This window comes from Lycorma delicatula, chromosome 4 (assembly GCF_047948215.1).
Source record: "Lycorma delicatula isolate Av1 chromosome 4, ASM4794821v1, whole genome shotgun sequence".
Classification (NCBI taxonomy): domain Eukaryota; kingdom Metazoa; phylum Arthropoda; class Insecta; order Hemiptera; family Fulgoridae; genus Lycorma; species Lycorma delicatula.
In genome coordinates, this window is record NC_134458.1 from 153,287,331 (window position 1) to 153,313,450 (window position 26,120).

The 26,120-nt window shown below is 30.9% G+C and overlaps 1 long non-coding RNA gene across 1 annotated transcript; it reads left to right on the top strand.

Annotated features, from left to right (window-relative positions):
* The first annotated feature begins 5,081 nt into the window (after positions 1–5,081).
* LOC142322957 (uncharacterized) lies at positions 5,082–21,325 on the top strand. The gene is made up of 3 exons (XR_012755974.1): positions 5,082–5,511; positions 16,710–17,037; positions 20,907–21,325. It is a non-coding gene; the product is annotated as an uncharacterized LOC142322957 (long non-coding RNA).
* Positions 21,326–26,120: the final 4,795 nt, after the last annotated feature.

The following is a 26,120-nucleotide window of genomic DNA, read 5'->3' on the forward strand; positions in this document are numbered from 1 at the left end:
AGTCAATGGGAGTGAATTCTCGTTTTCAATATTTAACTACGGTTACGTTCCACTTTAGCTGTCGGGTGCTGCTACCTAGCGAGGGGGCTAGGGCTCTCCGGAAACTATGGTCATATAATGTTCTACGTCATAACATCGCAAGGAGTGGTCATTGTGATTTAGCGACTTCTATGCATTCGGCGCCAGAATCTGACCCACAGCGGTCTTGTACATTCAGTCCGGATGGACGCGCATACTAATGTTTGGATGAACGCTTATTTTATTAGTATACTTACATAAGTTATTAACTTTAATTATATTTGTTACGTTATATGCTTTATTAAGTTCAATTATATGTTATATCTAAATGTTAAGACGACAACAAATTAAACAATTCAATAAGCAACAAGGCGTTTGAGTTCATCACCTATGCATCTACAGTTCATACTCGCTCGAAAAACCTACCACAATGGTTTTATGGTCCTCCACATCGCAACGGATCTACCAACTACCTATAAATAAATCCTGACGGTTACCTTAAATTCTGTTTTGTGTGTAATCACTGTATTATTATTATTATTATTATTATGGTTCTGATTACTATTTTTATTATTTGTTTATTATTATTATTGATTTGGCTTGTTTTACTTATGTTTATAAACTAATAAACTGTAATCACATAAACGTTTTCAATTGTCAATCACTCAATATCCTGATCGAGGCGCGAACACGCGACAATATATATATATGTATATGTCTGTACAAAGTTGAATGAAGACCATCATCATTAGTGATCCTTCCTCTCATGTCTGGGAGATGGTGACACGATTCATATCCCGCTGATAATTTCCTGCCATAGCTCACGGTCTTTTTCTATTCGAATCAACCAGCGTAGCGTTTTTCCAGTCACCTCTTCAAGTAATCCAGCCATCTTTACGGCGGTCTTCCTCGTATAATTAGCTTCTTTTTTTCCCCCTGTATGATTAACTTCTCAAGACTTTCGCCGGGCCTACGGACTACACGGCCGAAAAAAGCGGAGGATGCTCTGGTAACATATTGCGGACAACCTCCTCTGTATACCCAGCTCGTTTATAATAGAGTTGTTCGTCCTCTTTTCCGTCCACGCGTCGCTGAACATTCTTCTGTAGGCCCAAATTTCGAATGCATCAATTTTCCTCCGATCTTTCACCTTGATGATTCAGATCTCAACGCCGTACGTGACTATTTGGAAGACTAGTATCTGAAGAAGTTTCAGCTTTGTATTCTTCGTGATTGCCCTGTCCTTCCAAATAGCAGTCAACTTAGAGTCGAGTGGGAAATTTTGTTGGGTATAGACGTTGGTAGTGCGCTCCGTGTTTTTCTTCTTTTTCGGATTGGTTTTTATTTGGACTGTACGACGGGCAATTGTTGAATGGTTATTTAGAAGTGTTTCGTTTTAATTTTATGAGTTTTGGACGACGGAGTGTGTTTTTTTTATGTGTGTAGATTGGTTGGTTTGCTTGGAATTTCTCCCGATAACACCCCATTCGGTCGCCCTAAAGCATAAGACCGAATGTCTGTGCCACGAACGGCTACTGAGCCTCAAAACAGTTTAGCGACCAGTGTCCTAACTAGCTCCTAGAGCTAACCTAAAAGCGCGTGTGTGGAGTCGCGCGCGTGTGTGTGTGTGTGGTCTTTTTTACCTTTATTGCCAGTAGGCAATAAGGGCCATTATTGCGTGTTATTACTTTAGTTGTTTACTTGTTTTCGAAGAAAGGCAGGTGGCTGTTATCGTAGTTGATAAAATTATTACATTGTTATCTAAACATTGGTGATAATTTAATTTTCATTTTATATTAATCATAAGATATATTTATTTTGATTTATTTCTTTTAAGATACAGATTGTTTAGATTATCCCTACCTTGTGGGTTGTCGTTGAACTTGGGCTGAGGCCGACAACCCAAAATAGAGAGACCTTTCATTGGCCAACCTTCCAGTATGGAGGGAAACTTAATTAAGACGACTGAAGCGGCTTTGAAGCCGAAAATAGTGCTTCAAGAGGCAAGTGGAATGGCGACGTCACAGGCTTCTGTTAGTAAGTCGACTGCGGTCGCCCTTGTTGAGAGACTTCCACCAGTGTCCCATAGGGCTGCATTGGATAGCCGGAAGGGGGCTAAAGCGATCTAGGCCAATCCGGCAATCCTCTACGGAGGAGGAGGAGTTGCCGCAAGAGTTAGAAGATGTTGTCAGGACACTGGAACGACTGGCCTCTGCACTCAGAAAGAACATAAACAAAAATATTAAACGTAGCATCAATGATCTAGAGGCGGACCTAAGTGTACTAAGCAGAAGAAAACTACGGAGACGGCGACCCAAAAGATTGTAGCCACAGAGTGCCCCATTATGGATGGGTTGGATAATGGGGTGCCCTTACACGGGTCGGTTGACTTTATCAAGAAATCCTTGCCTAGGAAGGCTTACCGGAATACCCAAGTCGGGATTCCGGATAGGAGTGTGGGTGCGATAGACACTGTGGCCATAGTGGATTTATAAGAGGCATTGGAGGGTAGGCTGATGGATAACCTGGCGGAAAGACACCCACACGTGGCCTGGCTGCTGCGTGGACCTGGGTTAAAGGCCGGAGAGGTGACGTCAGACAATATGGAGGCTCGGCTTATTGACGGAACAGCGGGAGATGAGGCACCGGTCAGGAATAGATTCCATATGGTTTATGTTGATGCTGGAAATGGTGTGGACCTTTACTAAGAAAATCATTATTCCTTATGTAAACACTATAATTTCTTTATAATTACCCAACAACGAAAGGCGAGAACCCAGTTATCGCAATACACAGGAGATATTATACTTATCGTATTCCTTGTGTTTCGGCCAGATCAGAGCACCGTCGATGAAGACTCAAACAGCACCAAGGGAAGAAGAAAAGAAAAGACGCTCAACGCAAAGAAGTTCGGCCCCCTTACACAGCCGATCACCCAGTCAGACTTCCAAATCCGGCCGCCACCAAATGGGCTAAAACAAAAACAAAAAAACTGTTATTTTAAGAACGACAATGAAGTTAAAATTCCAGACTATCCCATCTATTACTGTGGACTAGTCCAGCTAATTCTGGAAGCTTACAGATCAAACGACTCTTTATAGAAACAATCTATTAACGCTGATACAACGTACCTCAATCGCCACTGCTGAAAGTCAGTAAACTAAACTTTTTCAGAGCCTCCAGTTACCTAGGTGTGTCTTATTACTCTCGTGTTAAAAATCTTAATCAGTTTCTTAAGAAAAAAATTAAATACATACAAGAGCTAAATAACTTTCAACTAACTTCGGAAATAAATTTTTGTACTTTTAAAACAATCATACTGTACAATTACTTAGATCTGTTTACTTACAAAAAAAAACAAAAAACGACAATGTACTTTCCCGCTTACACCAGTCATTATATGCAATTTCGAAAACTATGTTTTCGACTTTTTGAAAATTTGGGGCTCACGCATCGTGGGGTTTTTATTAATGATTAGAATATCCACTAAAATTGGTTTTAAATAAATTTAAAAGAAACTTTTCGATTTTTTTTTCTTAAATTTGGGAACTCTCCCATCAGGGAACTGGTATTAAATTATTTTAGTGACTTTACTGTTTAAAAAATTAAGTTTTGATCAGTAAACATTTGAAATTGCAAAAAATGGTTGTTTTTTTTCATTTTGAGGACTCCCATACTCAAGGGATAAGCATTCGGGTAAAATTATTTTAAAAAAAATAATTTCTATATGGTGTGATAATAAATTTAAGTTGTTTAAAAAAATGCTAAGATACAAACATAATTCTAAATAAACAAAGTTGTAATTTTGTAGGAAGGAGATGAACATTATTGGTTAATTTCTTTTTTAAAGAAATACTAAAGAGTAAGGGTAAAGGTTATCAAAAAATTAAAAGTTTTACATTTTAAATGCATTGAGTTAGTTGAGTCGAGATGGATTTAAATTAAAAACATATTTAAAAAAAAAATTAATTAAAAAATACCTTTTGTTACCACAACCAGCAGAGTGGAAGGAGCAAAATATTTTTAATTGAAGGCTTAGTGATGTAGGAAATATAATGTAAAAATTCCCATTAACTCCTTTTCTGAAGCAAGATATAGCTAAAAACAAAAAAAATATGCAGTCATTTTTTGGGAAGAGGATGAATATTAAATACTTTTTTTTAATTTGTGATTTTGATTAAAAAACTCACTCAACTTTTGTAAGAATTATTTTTTGATTAAGTGCCCCAGTAAAGATTTGAAATTTATTTCGGTCAAAATACCCCCACCCCTTTTTCCAATTTTTATAAAAATTTAATACACTCTTTCTCCCCGAAGATAATACGTATCTACAAAGTTTTAAGAAATTCGGCCAACAGGGTCCAGAATTATAAGACCAAATACAGGCCAACATAGATACGAACATACGCACAAACGTCCGTCCACATAAATACATTTTTTTTTTTTTTTGACTTGGGAGCACTGGAATAAAATCATTTTTCGCAGAATATTTACAATCTATTTAAATCTATTCTTTATTAATTTTTTTTTTTTAAATGTCTTTAGGCATAAAACTTAAAAAAAGGCAGATTTTTTTTAGATCTCCTTTTTTACTCGCCTATATACTTTCCCATTTTTATAGCAGCAAATATCGCTACAACCGAGAAAGTAATATAAATAATCATAGGTTATAATACTCTTTTTTCGAAATTAACAATAGGGAATATGGAGAGAACTGTATTTTACAGTGAATAAAAATCGTGACATACATGCGTCATAAATAATAATAATGACCTTGTAATTGGAGGAAGGGTATTATGAAAAAAATAAAATAATTTTTAGAGCTATTTTATAAGCAATGAAAAAAAATAGTATAAGATACGTAAAAATGATATATAGATCTATCATGAATATGAATAAAAGATTAACGAAGAAAAACAAAAAGGAATTGATGAAGTGGGGAAATTTGTATGAAATATCACTCTGAAATGAATGAATATGATAAACAAAGCCATAATGAACGATGATGGATGACGTAAGTAACAATAGTACGTAATATATTAATATACGTTCTCTTCACAGAACACTCATTTTTAAATGTAATTTGTTTCATTTTAATAAACAGTAGGATGAGTTTATAAAAATTATAATACTAATATAAACTATCGAATTCATTTTTTGATCATCAAACATAAATATTACATACAAAATGAATTTACACCGCATTTGGTTACGTTGCCGCACGTGTACACCTAGAGCATATTGATTGGAACGCCCACAAGTTATGTGTATACGCGGCTGTGGGGCGAGTTTATGCCATTTAGTAATAATAAAATAAACGTAATTTTTCTAATAATATAGTACAATACAAACTTTAACATACCATACAGAAAAATATCAAAAACGTTCCAATAAAATACAGAAACGAATTACATTTGGTGCGTCTGACTATTTCCTCAAGACTACAGCCGAAAAGGATCGGGAAGAATCCATGACCTTGTCTAACTCGGTTCGGTAAGTTGGCCTATCAATTTTACATGTGAGAAATTTTCTTTAATAATATTCACTGTTTTTTTTTAAATCTATAAAAATTGCTTTTAAATCATTATTTTTGGTTTTGTGGCATTGCCATGTTATTTTTAAACTAAAAATCTGTTCTGCGCATCTTCTTCCTTCCGAAGATGACTTCAGAACAGTTGAAGATGACTTCAATTCTTCTCTTTTTCCAAAATTTATTGAATTCTATTTAATACAATTTTACTTAAAATATTGTTAAAGTTGTATTGGTAAATTGTTATCGATATTGATAAAAATGAAATCTCCCTGTTAATTATTTAGATTCCCCTTGTCTCCTTTTTTATATATAAGTCGTATAAGCGCTAACTTCCAGTCTTCCGGTATTTTTTCTGTTCTTCAAGTATTTCTCAAAAAATTTCCCAATTTTTTTATTAAATTTTCTGGGACGAGTTTAAGAATCTCCACATCTTCCCCGCTTGTTTTATTGTTCGTTAAAGATTTGATCACCTTCCGAATTTCGTCCCAGTTTGGTGACTGAAAACTGCATCCTTTTCTCGTCTTCCTCAAATTCAAATATTTGTTTGGGCGCTGGGCAATCGAGAGGGTTTTCAAGATGTTTTGCCAGAAGTTCTACATTTTCTTTCGGTTCCATTACTATTTTTTTCTTCTTTATTTTAAAATTTATTATTTTTTTTGCGGTTAGGGCAACTATGGACCACGAAAATAACATTTTCTGTTTCCTCTTTCTTTTCTCCCAATAATCTTTCATTCTTTTCCACGTGTTTGGCCTTTCTCTCTTCCGACCGTTTCACTTGGTGTAATTCTTCTCCTTCCTCAACATTTCAAACTCAACTTCGTGTATTTTTTGTCTTCCTTTTTCCTGTTTAGCCTCCAGGATCACCGTCAGGTATTACTTCAACGGATGAATGAGGATGATATGATGTACGAGTTTAAGTGAAGTATAGTCTTGTACAGTCTCAGTTCGACTATTCCTGAGATGTGTGCTTAATTGAAACCAAACCACCAAAGAACACTGGTATCCATGATCTAGTATTCAATAATCTACGCTCGCTAACCTCGTCTTCTTTTTCTTTTTCCTGTTTAGCAACCGGGAATTACCGTTCAGGTATTACTTCATAGGATGAATGAGGATGATATGTATAAGTGTAAATGAAGTTTAGTGTTGGACAGTCTCACTGGTTGACCATTTCTGAGATGTGTGGTTAACTGAAACCCAACCACCAAAGAACACCGGTATCCACGATCTAGTATTCAAATCCATATACAAGTAACTGCATTTACTAGGACTTGAACGCTGGAACTCTCGACTTCGAAATCAGGTAGACCAACTTGGTGGGTTGTGTATTTTTTGTCTGAATAGCTTTTTAACTTTCATTTCTTGTCCTTGGATCCCCAGATTATTTAATTATATTTTCATTTGTTCTAGTACACATGGTTGCTCTTTTGTTCCAGAGTTTAATGAATATTTGCTTATTTAGTCTTTTGTTCATTCATTCTGTACATATGGCCCAGGAATCTCTTAAGTTTCCTTCTTATCGTTTTTTCTATATCCTCTATTTCTTCATACAGTTTTTCATTGGATTTCAGCCTGTATCCATCCTTTTGTTGTTTTCTTGGGACCCAGGATTTTTCTCAGGGTTCTTCTCTTTATTTTCTTTAACAGTTCCAGGTCGGTAAGGTGTAACGTTTCATTTCCGTATAGTACCACTGTTCTCACCAGTGTGGCATAATGTCTGAGTTGGACCCTTTTTGAGAGGTTCTTTTTATTGTAGATATCTTTGATCATGAAATGTCATTAATAAAATTTTTTTCTTCTCTCTTTTATTGTCGCTCTATACATACTGTTGTATTTTACTGTGTCCCCTAGATATTTCAACCATGATATTACTTTAATATTTGCATAATTTTTCTTTTTGGGGTACTTTTTGATGCTGAGCATTATTTCTGATTTTTCAAAAGACATCTTATAAACTCTATTTTTTTTATTTTAGTTTTTGCTAAAATATTCCTTAAATTGTTTTCCATTCATTGATTTATGAGCAAATTAGCACGATAATTCAGTTAACACAAAACAGATTGCATTGATGTCATAAATACATTTAGATTTATTAAATGCTGAATTTATAACTTAAAATACTGGTGAAGACTTTAGAAATAACCTAGTCTTAAGTATAAAATCCCATGATACGAATTATAAGGAGTTTGCATATATTAACCAGAAAGATTATACGTTACCTTAAAATACCCAAACAAAGAAAACCTGAGCAAAAGTTAAATAAATAGTTAGAAGCCAAAGGTTAAGCCATATGCTGCAATCACTGTTATTTAAATATTTTTATAATTCCCTAAAACCCTATATTACATACTGAAGACTTGTTTTTATACAATGGTAGTAAAATGAATAAATCTTTGCTGTTGGTAACCAAATTTTGTGTAAAATTCTTTTTTTATTAAATTAAAACTAGGAGGATAAAATCCATTCTACAGAAATTAGTAATTTAATGCCATTTCATAACCACATTTTTTATTAAAATTAGTTTTGAAATATCATACAATGTTTATAGATCAATGAATGAATAATACAGCTCCAAGCAAAATAAAACAGGTTAACTGTTCTTGGCAACAAAACAACATGACTCTGTTGGACTAGATATAAAATGAATATTAAATTTCATTCAACAAATCTAGTCATCTGCATAAAAAATGTTGCAGGAAAGGTGAATGTTAACCTTGAAAACAAGAGTAGTGCTGTTCTTAGTTATATCTGTACTAAAACCTGGCAAGAATGTTTCAAATGTATGAGTCATATTGGAATCCTGAAAACCAAGAAAAAATACCAATATTATTTTAACTGAACATTTTTTTCTTTATAATGGTTCCATTTACTTTCATTTATACTACTTTGAAACCATAAATCTGGAATTTTGCAGGACAATCTGAAAGAAGAGACGTGTGTACAAGTGGATTATCACAGTGAAAGAGCACTTTATTTTTGGTCAAATGTGGACATTTAGTCTGAATAGCTCCCTTCAATCAGTCCATCTTGATGAATGCAAAGACATTTGCATGGTATCTAAAGATTGGTAATTTTAAAAGGCTTTAGCCACCTTGATCTCCTTTCCAAATTATTTTCTATACTATGGATTAGCAAAACAAAGTATGTTGCAACTGGCTTTGAGGTTATCATGAAACCTCATTATATTACCTCATATAAATACTTTTTCTTTTTCCTGTTTAGCCTCCGGGAATTACCAATCAGGTACTACTTCAGAGGATAAATAAGGGTGATATGTATGAGTGTAAATGAAGTGTAGTGTTGGACAGTCTCACTGATTGACCATTTCTGAGATGTGTGGTTAATTGAAACCCAACCATCAAAGAACATCGGTATCCACGATCTTGTAATCAAATCTGTATAAATGTAACTGCATTTTCTAGGACTTGAACGCTGGAACTCTCGACTTCCAAATCAGTTGATTTGGGAAAGGGCATTCACCACTAAACCAACCTGGTGGGTTCTCATATAAATACTCCATTCGGCTACACCAGCTTACTACTCTCGTAAAAATACTATAAAGCTTTACAAGAAATCAAGTACACAGTAATTCAAAACCAAATGACATAATTCATTTGGTTAGCCATTGTAAAAAAAAAAAAATAGAAAGCCTTTGTAAATATAAAATATAATACATATATTTTGATATAAAGCCATTGTAATAACCATTGTAAAAGTCAATCAGTTTATAACAAATATTTTTTGAATTCACATTTTTTATTGCTTTCAGTTGCATAAATGATGAAGGGTTATAAGTCATAATTGGTAATCATGGGTATATCTAACCCTATCGGTTCTCACTAAATTTCCACTACAAATTGAAAAAGTAAAGACAAATTAAACATTAAAAGCAAAATCTTTAAATTTCCACACAATTTTAGCCATTGTATTATATTAGAAGTAATTAAAATTATCTTATACTATGTATAATTTAATTTTTTTATAATTTAAAATATTCTTACCTTACTTATTTATCAGTTATGTGTTTCATCCATTTTCAAACAGCTGTCAAGATTAATAATTTTGTCTTTGTCTTGACTAAAAATTAGAAAATGCCAATACTAAACTTATAAGATTTATTATCTCACTATGGGTTTTATTTCATCACAGTTTTTCTTTTAAGTTATTTGGGAGTGTACAGACATCCATTCAGAAAGTTTAATAATTAATAAAAGTTTATTAATTTTTATTATTACTTTAACTTAGTATGTAAATTCAATTTTTATGATATTTTATTTTGAGGGACTTGTTCAGAGCAAATGTTTAGTTTAAAAACAATTATTTGAGATAATTGCAAAAGGGGTAAAAACATTGTAATCACTTTTATGGATTTTAAAAAGGCTTGCAATTCATGACAGAAAAACTTTGTTCAATATGTTAGAGGAATTTGGAGTAGACAATAAAACGATGAATTTAGTAAAAGAAACCCTTATAAATACTTTCTTAAAAATAGAATTTGAAGGACTAAGCTTTGAACCTTTTGAAATCTCAACAGGTATGAGACAAGGTGATGGTCTACTAGACTTACTGTTTAATACAGTTTTGGAAAAAGTAGTGAAATTAGGATGTAAGGGTAATCCTGAGGAGGGGCATCTTGGCTATCCAGAAGAGGTCGAGACTCTTCTGTGATTCTGGAAGGACCCCGATGGGAAGCCCAGTTTGGGACTGGAGACAGGGTGGACAGTCTACACTGCAACACATGGGTTCCACTGAGGCAACGTCTTCTCAAAATCTCAAAAAGCAATTGTTTGGCCTTTGAAGATGATCTGATAATATTTTCCCTGGATATTAAGACTACAGGAATTCAAATTGATTTTTTAAAAATGAAAAAACCAGCCAGGTTAGTCTAGTGGTTAAACTTGTCACTGCAAAATCAGTTGATTTTTGAAGTCGAGAATTCTAAGGTTCAAGCCCTTGAACTGGCAGTTGCTTTTGTATGGACCTGAGTACTAGACTGTGGATACCGGTATTCTTTGGTGGTAGGTTTCAATTAATTACATGTTTAAGGAGATCGACCTGAGTCTGCTCAGGACTACATGTTTACCAGTACATTTACACTTACTTTGTAACTAAACTTGGCAAGCCGGGAGCACTGGTTGCATCTGCCTACACTCACACACCCAGATCTGCCAACTGTTGGAGAAAACTAGTTAAAAAAATAGGTTTACAAATTTTTTTTCAAACAACTGACTTTATGATAAATAATAAAAATACTCCAAAAACCAAATATAAAGTGAAAAATAAAATGAATAAATTAAAATATTTGGCGAAATAATTAAACACAAATTGTTTTAGATAAACAATCACTTAACAAAGCATAATAAAAAATCAATTTCTAGAAAAACAAATATTAGGCATTAAATCCAAATGTTTATATGCCTTAAGTGTTATGTTTGAATAAGATAGGCAAAACTTAAGTGCTAGAGAGGAAAATATTAAGAAAAATAATAGGGCCAGTTAAGATTGAAAAGAATAAGTGGGGGATTAGAAAAAATGAAGAGAGTTATAAATTTAATGACAGACTTTTAGATACTATAAAGAAAAGAACACTGATGTTTTTTGGACATCTTTTCAGAATGTTAGAAAGAGACTGACTAAAAGAATTTTTAATTATGTCTATAATCAAAAAACTAAAAACAACTGGTGTAATGAAGCTTTAAAGGTTATGAGGGAACAAAATATCACAGAAGAAATAATTTTAAATAAAAAGAAATTTAGATTTATTATTCTGGAAACAAAGGTTTCCAGGAAAAACCAAAAAAGAATTATGGCTACAGATGGAGTAGAGAAAACAAAAATATGTTGGAATAATGAAGAAATGTTGGGAAGAAAGGAAGTCAAAAAGAAAAAAAATGATTAAAATATTTATTGTTGTCCTAAAGTGGCCAATTCAAGAAGAAAAATAAAGCATAAAAAGAAAAAATAATAATAGAATCATGAGAAACATAGCCAGTTTTAATGCATTTTGTACTAACTAAAATAAAACTAAACAATATTTTAGGTTACGATTTTTATCATATCATGAAGTACACTAATACAAAGCAGTTTCTCTGAAGTATTAAAATAAATTCAAAAGTACTTTTTTAATATCAAATTAAACATTATAAAAAATAGTTTTATACTGAAAATGTTTTATGAAAGTATAAAATATTTCAATCACGCGCGAAAACAAGTTGACACGAACCATTAACTGTTTCTGGATGCTGCACCAATAACACATTGATATAACGAAAGAGCGCAGCACCCTTCAATCTGCAACCTCATGTAAGCGGAATCTTCAACAAACATTCCTTCAGTTTAGCACTATCCCTTAAATTGAACATATTTATTACTTTCTATGTTATGTAGCTTTAACTTTAAAATTAAGTAATCAAATAAAAATGCATTTGAAAAAAATAGTGTATCTTTATTTTATTATACATGAAGAATAAATGTAAAGAAATATTTAAAATATGGCACTTATTTGAAAAAATTATGAAAATATTGACAAAAGTAATAGTAATGAGCTTGAACACCAAATAATTAAAAATTAATACTTAAATTAAGCATTTTATTTGAACAACTTAAAATACAATTAAATAAATTCTTTTACGGAAATAATATTTACTCCGTCGAAGAATTTTTAGATATACTAATTAAAAAATAATATAAATTTAAAAAAAATCTGATTTTCTGCACGCATCCAATTTATTGTGAAGATAAATACGTGCTTAAAATAATTTTTAATAGCAAGTTCTGACCTGTTAATTATTTTAATATAATTCTATGTATTCACCTTAACATTATTTCTTATGTATGTTTGTATTTAAGTAATTAATATGGACATTAAATATAGCTATTTTTTGTCTTATAATTTGTTTTTATATTTATAATATAACTAATATTCACGTGATCTATATAATTTATTTTTATGCTCTGATAAGAATAAAGATTTATCATGACTACCCGTTTGGGATTCGGGTGAATCCACGCCAAAAACTCAAAACAAGTGTGAAAAAAATAATAAACTGGAGTTATTTACAGTATTGCAGAACTTCTTATGAAAGGGCATAACTTCTCATTCACTATAAAAACATACACTACTTGATAACCGGTAATACTGCTTTGTTATGCATTTTTCTTTATGTAAAAGCTATTTACACTATTAAATATTCATTAATTGACACATTTACATGTTTTTACTCTTTTATCATCATGCAAAATGAAACCACCAATTTTATTTTTCATCCACACAGGTAAACATACGTTTTGTCGGCAGCCTACAATCACATTTTTTATTTCTTTCTCATCAAGAAAAATGAAACCTTTCATTTTTCCGTTCAGATGGCGCAAGCTATCAGGACTCAAAAAATACTAGGGTACGTATTAAAACGTTATGAAAAAACTGTTTAATAAAATATACATATAAATATAACAGAATATAATAAAAATAATGAATAATTATTAACAAAAATAATACTAAAGCTAATTATTTTATTTATTTTTTTGTACTAGTATTATTATGATTAAGAGTAAACACAGTATAATTACAGCTGTTCTTTGGTGGTTGGGTTTCAATTAACCACACATCTCAGGAATGGTCGAACTGAGACTATACACGACTACACTACACTTGCACTCATACTTATCATCCTCATTCATCCTCTGAAGTAATACCTGAACGGTAATTCCCGGAGGCTAAACAAGAAAAAGAAAGAAACTGTAATTACAGCTGACTTAACGATCGTTTGGTCTATGATAATGTAATTACCAGTTAAATAGAAATAATACTCATATGACTGTTTTTTAACGTGGTGGGTCGCGAAATTAGCCTACAATTTTATACGTAAACAACAATGAAATAATTTTATGAGCCAAAAAATCATTTATTATAAACTTCTTACTTACATTTATAAAATATACATGTAAAGAAAATAAATTAATGAGATGGTTGCGTTTGTTTCCTTTTTAAAAGTTTCTTTATACGTGGCTCTGTTAGAAACACACAAAAGCAAATCGTTTTCAATTGATAAAAGACGATTCTTATATTTAATTTTAATAACAACCACAAAGGAAAACCCCTTTTCACAGAGGTAAAACGTGGCGAAAGGGATTAATATTTTCAATGCTTCTGTGACTAAATTTCCATATACACTTCGACGAGCAAGCCTAAACGGAGCTAAATCTTTAGATGTGAATTGTAGTTGTAACGATTTATCGGTAAACATTTCGAAGAGCTGGTCGTGAATCTCAACTGGTAATTTAGCAGTTGCAACGACGTTTTCACTAAATGTACTCAGTATCCATCTCTTCGAGAAATCATTTTTACCTTCTGAGAAATACTCGGCCAACTGAATTTGTTGCTTATGCAAATACATCTTCATACAATTCACACTGTGGTAAATAACAATGTCTTCTTCAACCAAATTTTTCTTGATATAATCGGAAGCGAGTGGAAACATAACAAAATGTTTGCTTTGAAGGCGAATAATGCAGTTATAAAGTTTCTTAATGAAAGCATGAACTTTGTCTGTCACTAATAAAATTTTGTTATCACCTCCTTGTAAATTCACATTCAAGTCGTTTAAATGTAAAAATATATCAGCTAAGTAAGCCAACAGCAACATATGTTCATTATTTTGTAAAAATATTAAGAATGGAGTTTGCTTATCCAGGAAAGATATTATTATATTTAATTTCGCAATTCCAATAACCGAGTTAACACTTTTCCTCCCGATAACCATCTGACTTCTACATGGAAAGAAGAAATTTTCTCTTTTCGTTTCTTTTCATCGCATTTAGCAAACAGCCTATTCTGTAACGGTTGACTTTTAATAAAATTAACCATTTTTACAGCTTTATAAAGAATTTGTCTGAGATTTTCGTGCATATTTTTTGTGGTAAGAGTATGTCTGTGAAGGAAGCAGTGCGTCCATTCCACCCTTGGTATAAGATGATCTTTTAATTTTTACAGAAATCCACTGTTGTTTCCTGTTATCGTCTTTGCACCATCACTACGAACTGCAAAACATTTTGTCCAATCTATGTTATAGTTTTTAGTAGCTTCATAAAAAACATCAAAAAGACATTATTCTGTTGCATGACCAAGTATTGATTTGCAAAATAACATATTTTCTTTGATTAATCTCTCCCTAACGTATTCATATCTTACAAAACATAAGACTATTTGTCACATCTGTTGATTCATCAAATTAAATACTAAAAAATTCACTTGAACCCACTTGTTGAATTATCTGATCGCTAACATCGGCAGCCATGTCATCGATTCGCCTTGATACTATGTCGTTTGAAAGCGAAATTTGTTTATTTTTTTTTTGCTTCTTCCACGCCTATTAAAACATTGACCATATCAATTACAACAGGCAGTATGACGTTTTCTGCTATTGTGTGAGGTTTGAACATCTTAGCTACTCTTAATGTTCCACCGGGTTGGTCTAGTGGTTAACGCGTCTTTCCAAATCAGCTGATTTGGAAGTCGAGAGTTACAGCGTTCAAGTCCTAGTAAAGCCAGTTATTTTTACACTGATTTGAATACTAGATCGTGGATACCGGTGTTCTTTGGTGGTTGGGTTTCAATTAACCACACATCTCAGGAATGGTCGAACTGAGAATGTACAAGACTACACTTCATTTACACTCATACATATCATCCTCATTCATCCTCTGAAGAATTATCTAAACGGTAGTTACCGGAGGCTAAACAGCAAAAAGAAAGCTACTCTTAATGTTACGAAAAAAGATGCTTCAAATCTACTTTTATCAATACGGCTTGATCTACAAATAGAAGCTTGTTGATTTCTCATAGAATGTAATTTTCTTTTGGATATTCGAAGGGTTTGCTTTTATGATCCGGATGTTTAGTTTCCAAGTATCGAATTAATTTTGATGGCTTCATGTTTTCATCGGAGAGGATTTGTAAGCAAACAACGCACTGTGAATTTCCATCTAATGACGTAAAACCATAATTAAATATCTGTCATTGTACAATCTTGTCTTTTTTCCAATCGATTCACTGGATGTAGATGGCTTACTTCCTTTTTCCACAAATTTATCAATTTTGCATAAGAATCTAATTGAAAAAAATAACAAGTTACACCATTTGACCGCACACTAAAAAACCGAAACCTAAATTGTTATTATTTTCAATAAAACTACGCTTTTAAAAACTTTAATAAAAGAACCAGAAACTATTCGAAACTAAACTAACGTTCTGCAATCCCTTACGCTGCTATTCTTTACAAAAAGGGTTCTCATTTTTGTCCCTTTCTGGATTCCTCAAATTATAATACTTTCATAATAATTGGTAGGAATCCGTTACTTAGGCCCGCTATGTTGTCTTGTTACAATAAGTATGAATTATCGATGAGTAACATTGCATATTTTTAAAATCATTTTTATTTTTAGAACTAATTTAAGTTGTTTTGTTTTAGGTGCGTTTGAGTAACTTAGATCATCATCTATATATATTGGTACAAGATGCCTACAGCACCATATTATTGCTCAACATCCATTGCATATATTTGTTAAAAATTACGATAACATTAATTTCAACATTGATGTATTTAGTATGACGTAGTTTGTGAGTGATATCTATAATTATTTGCAACAAAGAGTTGCTTTACAGTTTCTTATTGACTTATCTAATAAAATTAAAGAAATCCATGATTGAATTCTTATAATTGGAGAATATGGAGCTCCTCATGCAGGAATAACCATCAAGGGGAAGTTATTATTCATCACAATGATGAATAATAACTCATGGTTATCTCATTTGACTCAGACCGATGCACCTGTTTGTGTTCACTGTGTCTACCAACTAACTGTACACCACATCGTTGTCGGTTTTGTCTGTTATGAGCATTGTATCAGAAGTTTAATCTATGGGCTAACTTCTGAAATATCTTAGGAAACAATGAGAAGATGTTATCAAATGTTTTACGATTTCTTAAGGCCATCCATTTATATTCAAATATTTGATTTTTCTATTTCAGCTATTTATGCTATTTGGCATATGATAGATGGTAATTTTATTGTTTTAATTTAGATTCTTAATAACGTATTTCATTGTGGTTTTATTTTACTTTTAGCATACTTCATATGCTGTGTTTTTATATTACAGGAAAATTTTACACTCTAACATTTCCCATTTCCTCACCGCTTGATAAATCTTCGGCTGACAAGACTGGTCGTAGTGTCTTAATATTCCCAGATGATTTGGTTTTTTCAAATGGACCAACAACCACTGAAGAATTAGTAAATGGAACTGACATTTGGTTCCCATGAGTACCTGTGACTTAATGGACCAGTGCAGTAGAGAGCGCGCATACTGGAGCTAGATCTGCATACAACTGGGTTCACCCTGGACCCTAGAGGACAGCATTTAAGACTCACTACGTGGAGCCTAGGGTTATGATTGCATTTTGTAAGGTGTTGCAACATCACCAAGTGTAAGTGTAAGATGTTGTTGTGTGTGTTTCTGTGTAAGGGTATATGATGTAATTTGCATAGTGTTCTTGGTGTGATGTATGTGTATGGTGCAAAGCGTTCAGTTGCTTGTTATAACTTACTTTTTTAAGTTTAAATCTATTTTAGCTTTAAAAATGGATACTAAGAAACTGGACATTTTTATAATATACAGAAATATAATCTCATTCATTCCCTATGAGTTAGGTAATGAATGACTGAGTGTATGTGTGTGCGTGTTGTAAGAGAAGTAGAGTATTTGCATGATTTAGATTTTTTTTTTTTAATTTTAGCTTCTAAATAATATTTATTGTAATACTTTTTTATCTCATAAAATTTTATTATTTTAGAACATGAATGTTTTCTGTAATTTTTATTTAAAAATTTTATTTTTTATTTTATACAAATAAGCCAGAATACAAGTATTCTTAAAACATATTTTTATTAAAAAAAAAAGTAATAACACTAATGTAATTTGGTCTGTTGAAATTTTCAGTAACAGAACTAAACAGCAGAAACAGTATTAAACATATTTTGAAACTTATTTGTTCTAATAATTGACATTCTGTGGTATTTATATTTTTTATGTATTTTGTTTATTATGCAGTATTTTAAAAGCTTAGTAATTAATTACTGAACTTTTATCTATCAAGATCTACACTACTTATTCTGCTTAGTGGCAGTGAATATATTATGCATTGTCCTACTAAACCAACTAAATTGCTGGGTATAATTGTGTACACACACGCGCGTGGAGATATGTATGTTACTTTTGTGTGTGTGTGTGTGTGTGTGTGTGTGTGTGTGTGTGTGTGTGTGTGTGTGTGTGTGTGTGTGTGTGTGTGTGTGTGTGTGTGTGTGTGTGTGTGTGTGTGTGTTTGCACGTGCAAATATTTATTATGTTTAGTGAAGAAAGAAATGAAAAACTATTCTTCATTCTAATGACTTTTGTTCATATCAGATTATCTAAATCTTTCATTCATGTTATCTAACAAGTGTCTAAATTTTTTTTTGTAACCAACATTTTACTATTACATTATTAGAAAAGATTTAAAATTATTTACTTTTATTGAAATTATGTCTAAAATGTCAATTATCTATGGGGAATCCATGCTGCAAACAATAAATTGTAATGCAAGTGAAATAGCTATAATTTTTAAGTGTATTGCCTTTATTATATAAAAATTACTTTTTATCACTATTTTAATCTATTCAGTCGAAAATAATAAAGCAAAATATAATACTAAATCTAAATTTAATTTTATATTGTATAAAGTTTTGGAGAAAAAGTAAAGAAAATACGATGAGTAATTTAAAATTATTAATTTTATTCAATATGGCTGATTTTAGTCAAAAAATGTTTTTTTTTTGTTTTATTTATGACATTTATTTAAAATTATATTGATTTCTTTCACTCTATTTAAATAGGTTTGTTTCAAATATTAAAAAAATTAATATAATATTTTATGCTTTATTACATCCTTGTACAAAGTAAAGGAAGTATTGTGATTGCGAAAAATTTCAGTTTTCAGAATTCAATGGAAGTATCCATTTTGACCATCCCTGAATCCATTTGATTAGTTTCGGTGTGACGGCTGTACGTACATATGTGTGTGTGTTTGTATCTCGCATAACTCAAATACGATTAGCCGTAGGATGTTAAAATTTTGGATTTAGAACTATTGTAACATCTAGTTGTGCACCTCCCCTTTTGAAAGCAATCGACTAGACCAAAAGAGTTCAAAAAAGCCCAAAATCAAAAAACCTTGATTTTGGACTTTTTCTTAACTGCAGTAATAAGCCCTCATTGAGAGCTTTTCAATGACATATCATAAGTGGTACTTATTTTCATTAGTTCCAGAGTTATAGCCAAGTAAAATTTTAATTAATGAAATTTTTGTAATCTTACAAGGGATCTTATCTCCATACATCTGTTCGAATCCGACTTCATATACATATATTTTTTTTTAACTTTTTTTTTAATTTAAATATATTGATTTATTAATAATTATTAATCTCTGATCGTAAAAAAAAATTACAATAAATAATAATTCAATAATAACAACAAAAAATCTGATGTGGACACCACATGACTTCCTTGCACGCCTATTAAGTTACATATACACATTTTTTTTTTTTTAAATGAAAAGTTCATAAAATTTTATTTCATTAATAACTTTTGATTATTTTTCATATTTTATTATTGTTATTATTATTTATCATAAAAGTTTTTTTTACAAACAGAGGTTATTATTAATAAATCAGTATATTTAAATTAAAAAAATAGTTAAAAAAAATATATGTATATGAAGTTGGATTTGAACCGATGTGCCTTCTCTTGTAAGATCCAAATATTTCATTAACTAAAATTTTATTTAGCTATAACTCTGGAACCAATGAAAATAAGTATCACTGATATATTGCTGAAAAGCTCTCAATGAGGGCTTATTACTGCAGTTAAGAAAAAGTCCAAAATCAATTTTTTTTTATTTTGGGCTTTTTTGAACACTTTTGGTTCAGTCAATTGCTATCAAAAGGGGAGGTGCACAACTACATGTTACAACAGTCCAAAATCCAAAATTTCAACATCCTACCGCTAATCGTTTTTGAGTTATGCAAAATATATACACACATACATACAAACGTACAGACATCACGCTGAAACTAGTCAAAATGAATTCAGGGATGGTCAAAATGTTTATTTCTGTTGAAATCCGAAAACCAGAATTTTTCCTTGTACTTTGTACAAGGAAGTAAAAATATGAATAAAAATCAGAAGTTATTAGTGAAATACAATTGTACTTTTCACTTTAGTTCAAACATTTTTACAGAGGGTAATAATTATCAATGAATCAATATATCTAAATTAAAAAAAAAGTTAAAAAAAAAGATATGTATATGAAGTCGGATTCCATCCGATGTGTGCATGGTTACGGATCCGACACGTTCTCACTTACACCACATAACTACTTGAGCGACGTGAAACAAAATTAATATATAAACTAATGTAAAATGCTGATACGGACACCACAAAAAAATCTGATGCAATGTGTTGTCCACCACAATGCAATTGTGTAACTGTCCACTTTATTAAAAAATTGGAGGAGCGTATCTCGCTTTCAAATGAAATAAGCTTAATTGAAGTGCAGCACAAAATGTGTATATGTAATTTAATAGGTGTACAAGGAAGTCATATGGTGTACCATCAGATTTTTTTTTAGTATTATAATAATAACACTAGTCGACACAAAATTTGTATCTAACATGTTGCACAACTTTTCTTAGTAATTTGGGTAATGCTTTCAAATATGCTACCGACACTTTGTTACCACATAAAGGTTTTCTGTAAATTGTAAATTTGAACTTTTTTTTATAATAAAATCATTTTGATCAACTACTGGTTACAATTAAGAATAGTTTCTGTACTTTTACTTTTGAACAATATGCATATATGCTTAATAAAGAAAAAAAACCTATATATATATATACATATACATTATATCATGAGTAGACATGTACAAACATGTCTGTATGATAACATCATACAGACATCTGTTGTTGTCTACTTTAGAGTTTAACTCTTAATCAGTCTAACTTCACTTGTCTATACTGTGCGTTGTGTTTCACAGAGTTATTGTTGTTTTGTTATATTTTTATAAATTCTTTATATTACAAAAGTGATTTTTCTCATTTTTATTTGCTACAACACGGCTTCTGCAAAAGCTCATAATGTTCAAAATTATCCAGACAGTTTTTGTTATATCTGTGGTAAATTTACACCTAAATCTCAGAGAAAAACTATTTTTGAATTGATAAAAACAGCTTATAAATTTTATTTTGATTGTGCACTTAGGGATCAAGATAAAATTTGGGTGGAAGTCTAGATGAATGGTTGAAGGGGAAACGACGAGTCATGCCATTTGATTCAAAAATAGAAAGGTCATAAAATATGCAGAGGTACCACACAGAGAGGAGGTACCCGTATCTATACCACCATCTAATTCAACATGCTAGAAGAACAATCTGAAAATGAAGCAGTGGATGTTGAAGCAGTCATTATGTGAAATTGTTGCAATACATTTCTTATTTCTTTTCTAAATGTGTAAATTTTACATATCTAGTTGGTAATTCATTGTGAAAAATGACTTCTATGTTAGAAAGTACTTTTAATTTCATCTTTTTGGATAAATTTAAACAAGCAGTAGAGATTCTTTACTTACTTTGCTGAAACTACATTTAGAGTTCATTGTTGCATGTACAATTTATTATTAAAACCTTATGCGTCTATGGATGTTATTAAACATTTTTTTTACATTTTATAAGGTTTGTATAAAACTGTATAAATCATAGAGAAAACATATATATATATATATTTTTTTTTTTTCTAAAATTGATCCTTACAGGATAAATTTTTGAAAAATCATATTCCTCTGCAGTATACAAATTATATTAATCCGATTAACTCAAGTACAGAATTAATAAAATAGGATGACACCTACCTTATTCCATAATCCAAGCAAGAGCACCTTCACGAGTACTTTGCATCATCAATTGGTCTATAATTTTTCAAATCTTTCGTTGTAAATTACACATTAAAATTAACATTGTACGTTGCAAATTGTACATTAAAATTAAAATTGAAATTTAAAATGGTTAAAATCATTTCCAATCCAATTAAATCAAAACAGAAATAATTTTTTTTTTATATTAAAAATTTTAAATTGTAAATTAAAATTAAAAATTGTAAATATATAAAATATGAAGTCATTAATAAAAAATTTTAATTAAAATTAATAATAAAAATAAAGTATCTTATTTAAAATCAGAAAAATCAAACATTACTGTCATCATCAACTCTTAAAAGTACAAAATGTTTGATGGAACAATATATGGTAGAAAATAATTTTAAAGAAATAAATGACCCCACCAAAAAAATTATTATGAGTAACTAAAAGTCTAATAACATAATACCGGAATATTTTTAATTGTGATAATAATTTAACATATCACTCTTGATTGTACCCTTTTTAATCAAGTGCACCTGTATTAACTGGACTACCAAAAATACATAAACTTGGTATACCTATGGGATCTTTAATTAATTTCACAACTGCATCTTCTTATATCATCTCCAAAATAATAGATAAAATACTTAGAATCAAAATGAATTCAAACCTGAATGCAGTTGTGTTTTGGATGAGTAAGTGTAATTTAGAAAAGGGAAATTGCTCAAAAGACTTGAAAAAAGTTCAGAATATATATTAACAATTTTCATATGAAAACTTAATTACATATAAATAATAAACATTATTTATTACAATTTATTTATTTACAAATGTAGTTATTAATATTATATTAATCCAATCAACCCAAGTACAGAATTAATAAAATAAAATAAAATTACAGAAACTATAAATTAATAAAACAAAATAACATTAATAAAATAAAATAAAGTACAGAATTTCTTCTGTACTTCGCATTTCGCATTTCTGTACCTTGTGTAATGTACAGAAACTAATTTATTATTAAAGGTAGTATGTTTTATTTTTTCTTACTTTACATTGTTTTATTTTTCAGTAAAGTATTCCTTCAGATATTTTAAATGTTATGGAAACCAAAACTGCTAGTTTGCAAGTGATACAATTTACTGGCTTACCTAGAACCAGATTCCTCAGTATAGTATTTGTTACAAAAGTAACAGCTTGGAATCTTATAGACATGATGAAAAAGTATTTTTACACTATATTAAACTGTTTTTTCTGCATTGTTGTTATAAATTACTTTTTATTTGAAGAGAACATGTTGGAATTTTAGAAACTTAAGCCTTAAAGTGCTGCTTTTCCATTCTTTTTCCTGAAAGTGTTTCAATGTACATAACATTTTTAAGAAATTATTTTTAAAAATTTGTAAAGTATTAACAAACAATTTTCTGGTGTCAGTTTCAATATGGCAATCGTATTAAAATAAACTGTTATTTGTCTATCACTACTGGTAGCAAGTTTTAACTTCTGCTTTCAACTATTTAACAACTTTTGCGGTATATGTATACTTTTATAATTTCAATTAACAGGATAGGAAAATGGTTGACAGGGAAAGTCAAAATTCTTATTGAAAGTAATGGCAGTCATGACTGTCTCAGAAAAGAGTAGACATTTCATGGCCTGAACTGTACACTAATTCAGATCTTGTACTTGTCTGTACAATTGTTTCACGAATGTAATCTTTCAGCAACTGTAATTTTCTAACAAACAGACAAGATTACTAGCAGTTTTAATAAAACCTTTCTCAATTCCTTCACCATCCTGTTGTCAGTTAAAATTATGAGACTTCCTACACACCGTAATAATATTGTGAATGAATTTAATTCAGTGCAAAAAAATTACTACCTTGAGAGCCAATGCAGTAGTCATTTTTAAAATGATTATTTTTGGTCAAGATTCAACTTTTTTTTTCAAATAGTTAAACAACAAATAAAACTGCTTTTAAGAGTATTCAAAAAGTATACTGAAGGTTCTGAGGTATAAATCTTAGTAAAAAGTTGGTTGCTTTTACATTATTTGAATGCTAGACAGTGGATACTGGTGTACTTTGATGGTTAAGGTTCAGTTAACCACCCATCTCAGGAATGGTCAGCCTGAATCTGTACAAAACTACTTCTTATTTATATGTCATCCTTATATTATTAAGGCATGGGAGTTTTATATGTTTCACTAGTTGAATAGATTACATCACACTAGGAATAAAAAGTATACTAAGTCGCATTGTTGGAAGAACAGGCTAAAAATTTAATTTGCTATTATCAATTTAAACTTACAACAATAATGAAGTAGAGTACTAGGTTTAATTTGGTGTAAAACTTTACCTTTTTCATTAAATAGTTTGTAAGACACAACCCTTCAAAGATGAACTTTCACGATAAATATTGCAATTTGTTTTCTTAACTCCTGGTTTCAAATCAGTTATGTGGTAATGAAACTCAATTTATTACCTGATGCAGGCAAGGGATTCGAGTTATGTATCATTTCAAATGTAATTTAATTATTATTTACCATTGTTTATTAAACATTGCAAAAAAAAGAATATATCTATATAAGATGAAAACTAAAATGTAAGTCAAAATCTATTACACTTACAAGTAAAATAAACTTTAAAATGGAACATATTAAATAACAATCAATCATCAATCAGAATCATAAAATGCTTACAAAATGTATTTCAAGCATACAGCCTTTCATATGGAAGGTCCTGTATTCAAAATCTCATTCAGCCTGGCATTTTCACATGTTACAAAACTTACATTCTATGTTCCTATTTTATTTTATATTGCTCCTGCTTCGTCCATCTTTAGTAATTCTACTTCCCAAATAACAAAATTCTTCTACTTCCATAATCTTTTCTCTTCCTATTTTTACATTCAGTGGTCCATCTTTGTTATTTCTACTACATTTCATTACTTTTGTTTTGTTCTTGTTTATTTTCACGCGATAGTTCTTGCGTAGGACTTCATCTATGCCGTTCATTGTTTCTTCTAAATCCTTTTTACTCTCGGCTAGAATTACTATATCATCAACAAATCGTAGCATCTTTATCTTTTCACCTTGTACTGTTACTCCGAATCTAAATTGTTCTTTAACATCATTAACTGCTAGTTCCATGTAAAGATTAAAAAGTAACAGAGATAGGGAACATCCTTGTCGGACTTCCTTTCTTATTACGGCTTCTTTCTTATGTTCTTCAATTGTTACTGTTGTTGTTTGGTTCCTGTACATGTTAGCAATTGTTCTTCTATCTCTGTATTTGAACCCTAATTTTTTTTAAATGCTGAACATTTTATTCCAGTCTACGTTATTGAATGCCTTTTCTAGGTCTATAAATGCCAAACAAATGTTGGTTTGTTTTTCTTTAATCTTCCTTCTACTATTAATCTGAGGCCTAAAATTGCTTCCCTTGTCCCTAAACTTTGAAGTCTGACGGAACATCCCCTTTTTCATAAATATTATACACCAGTTTTTATAATCGATCAATCGCTTCCTCACCTGCACTGCGCAGTAATTCTACAGGTATTCCGTCTATTCCAGGAGCCTTTCTGCCACTCAAAGCTTTTAATGCTCTCTTAAATTCAGATCTCAGTATTGTTTCTCCCCTTTTGTCCTCTTTGACTTCTTCTTCTTCCTCTATAACACCATTTTCTAATTTATTTCCTCCGTTTAACTCTACTATAATATATTCCACCCACCTATTGACTTTGCCTTTCATATTATAAATCGGTGTACCATCTTTGTTTAACACATTATTAGATTTTAATTTATGTACCCTAAAAGTTTCCTTAACTTTCCTGTATACTCCGTCGATTTTACCAATGTTCATTTCTCTTTCCAGTTCTGAACACTTTTCTTTAATCCACTCATCTTTTGCTAGTTTGCTTTTCCTGTTTATAGTATTGCTATAAAAATAAAGTAATAGTTCCTTTTACTTTTTTCATCACTAACATTCTTATATTTTCTACATTCATCCATCAGCTGCAATATATCGTCTGAAATCCAAGGTTTTCTACCAGTTCTCTTTGTTCCGCCTAAGTTCGCTTCTGCTGATTTAAAATTTCTTTTTTAACATTCTCCCATTCTTCTTCTACATTTTCTACTTTATCTTTTTTACTCAGACCTCTTGCGATGTCCTCCTCAAAAATCTTCTTTACCTCCTCTTCCTCAGGCTTCTCTAAATTCCACCAATTCATCTGACTCCTTTTTTTTCAGATTTTTAAACCCCAATCTACATTTCATTAACACTAAATTATGGTCACTATCAATGTCTGCTCCAGGGTACGTTTTGCAGTCGACGAGTGATTTCTAAATCTTTGCTTAACCATGATATAATCTATCTGATACCTTGCAGTATCACCTGGCTTTTTTCATGAGTATATTCTTCAATTATGATTTTTAAACTGGGTGTTGGCAATTACTAAATTATACTTCATGCAAAACTCTATAAGTCGGTCCCCTCTTTCATTCCTTTTGCCCAGCCCATATTCACCCACTATATTTCCTTCCTTGCCTTTTCCAATGCTTAC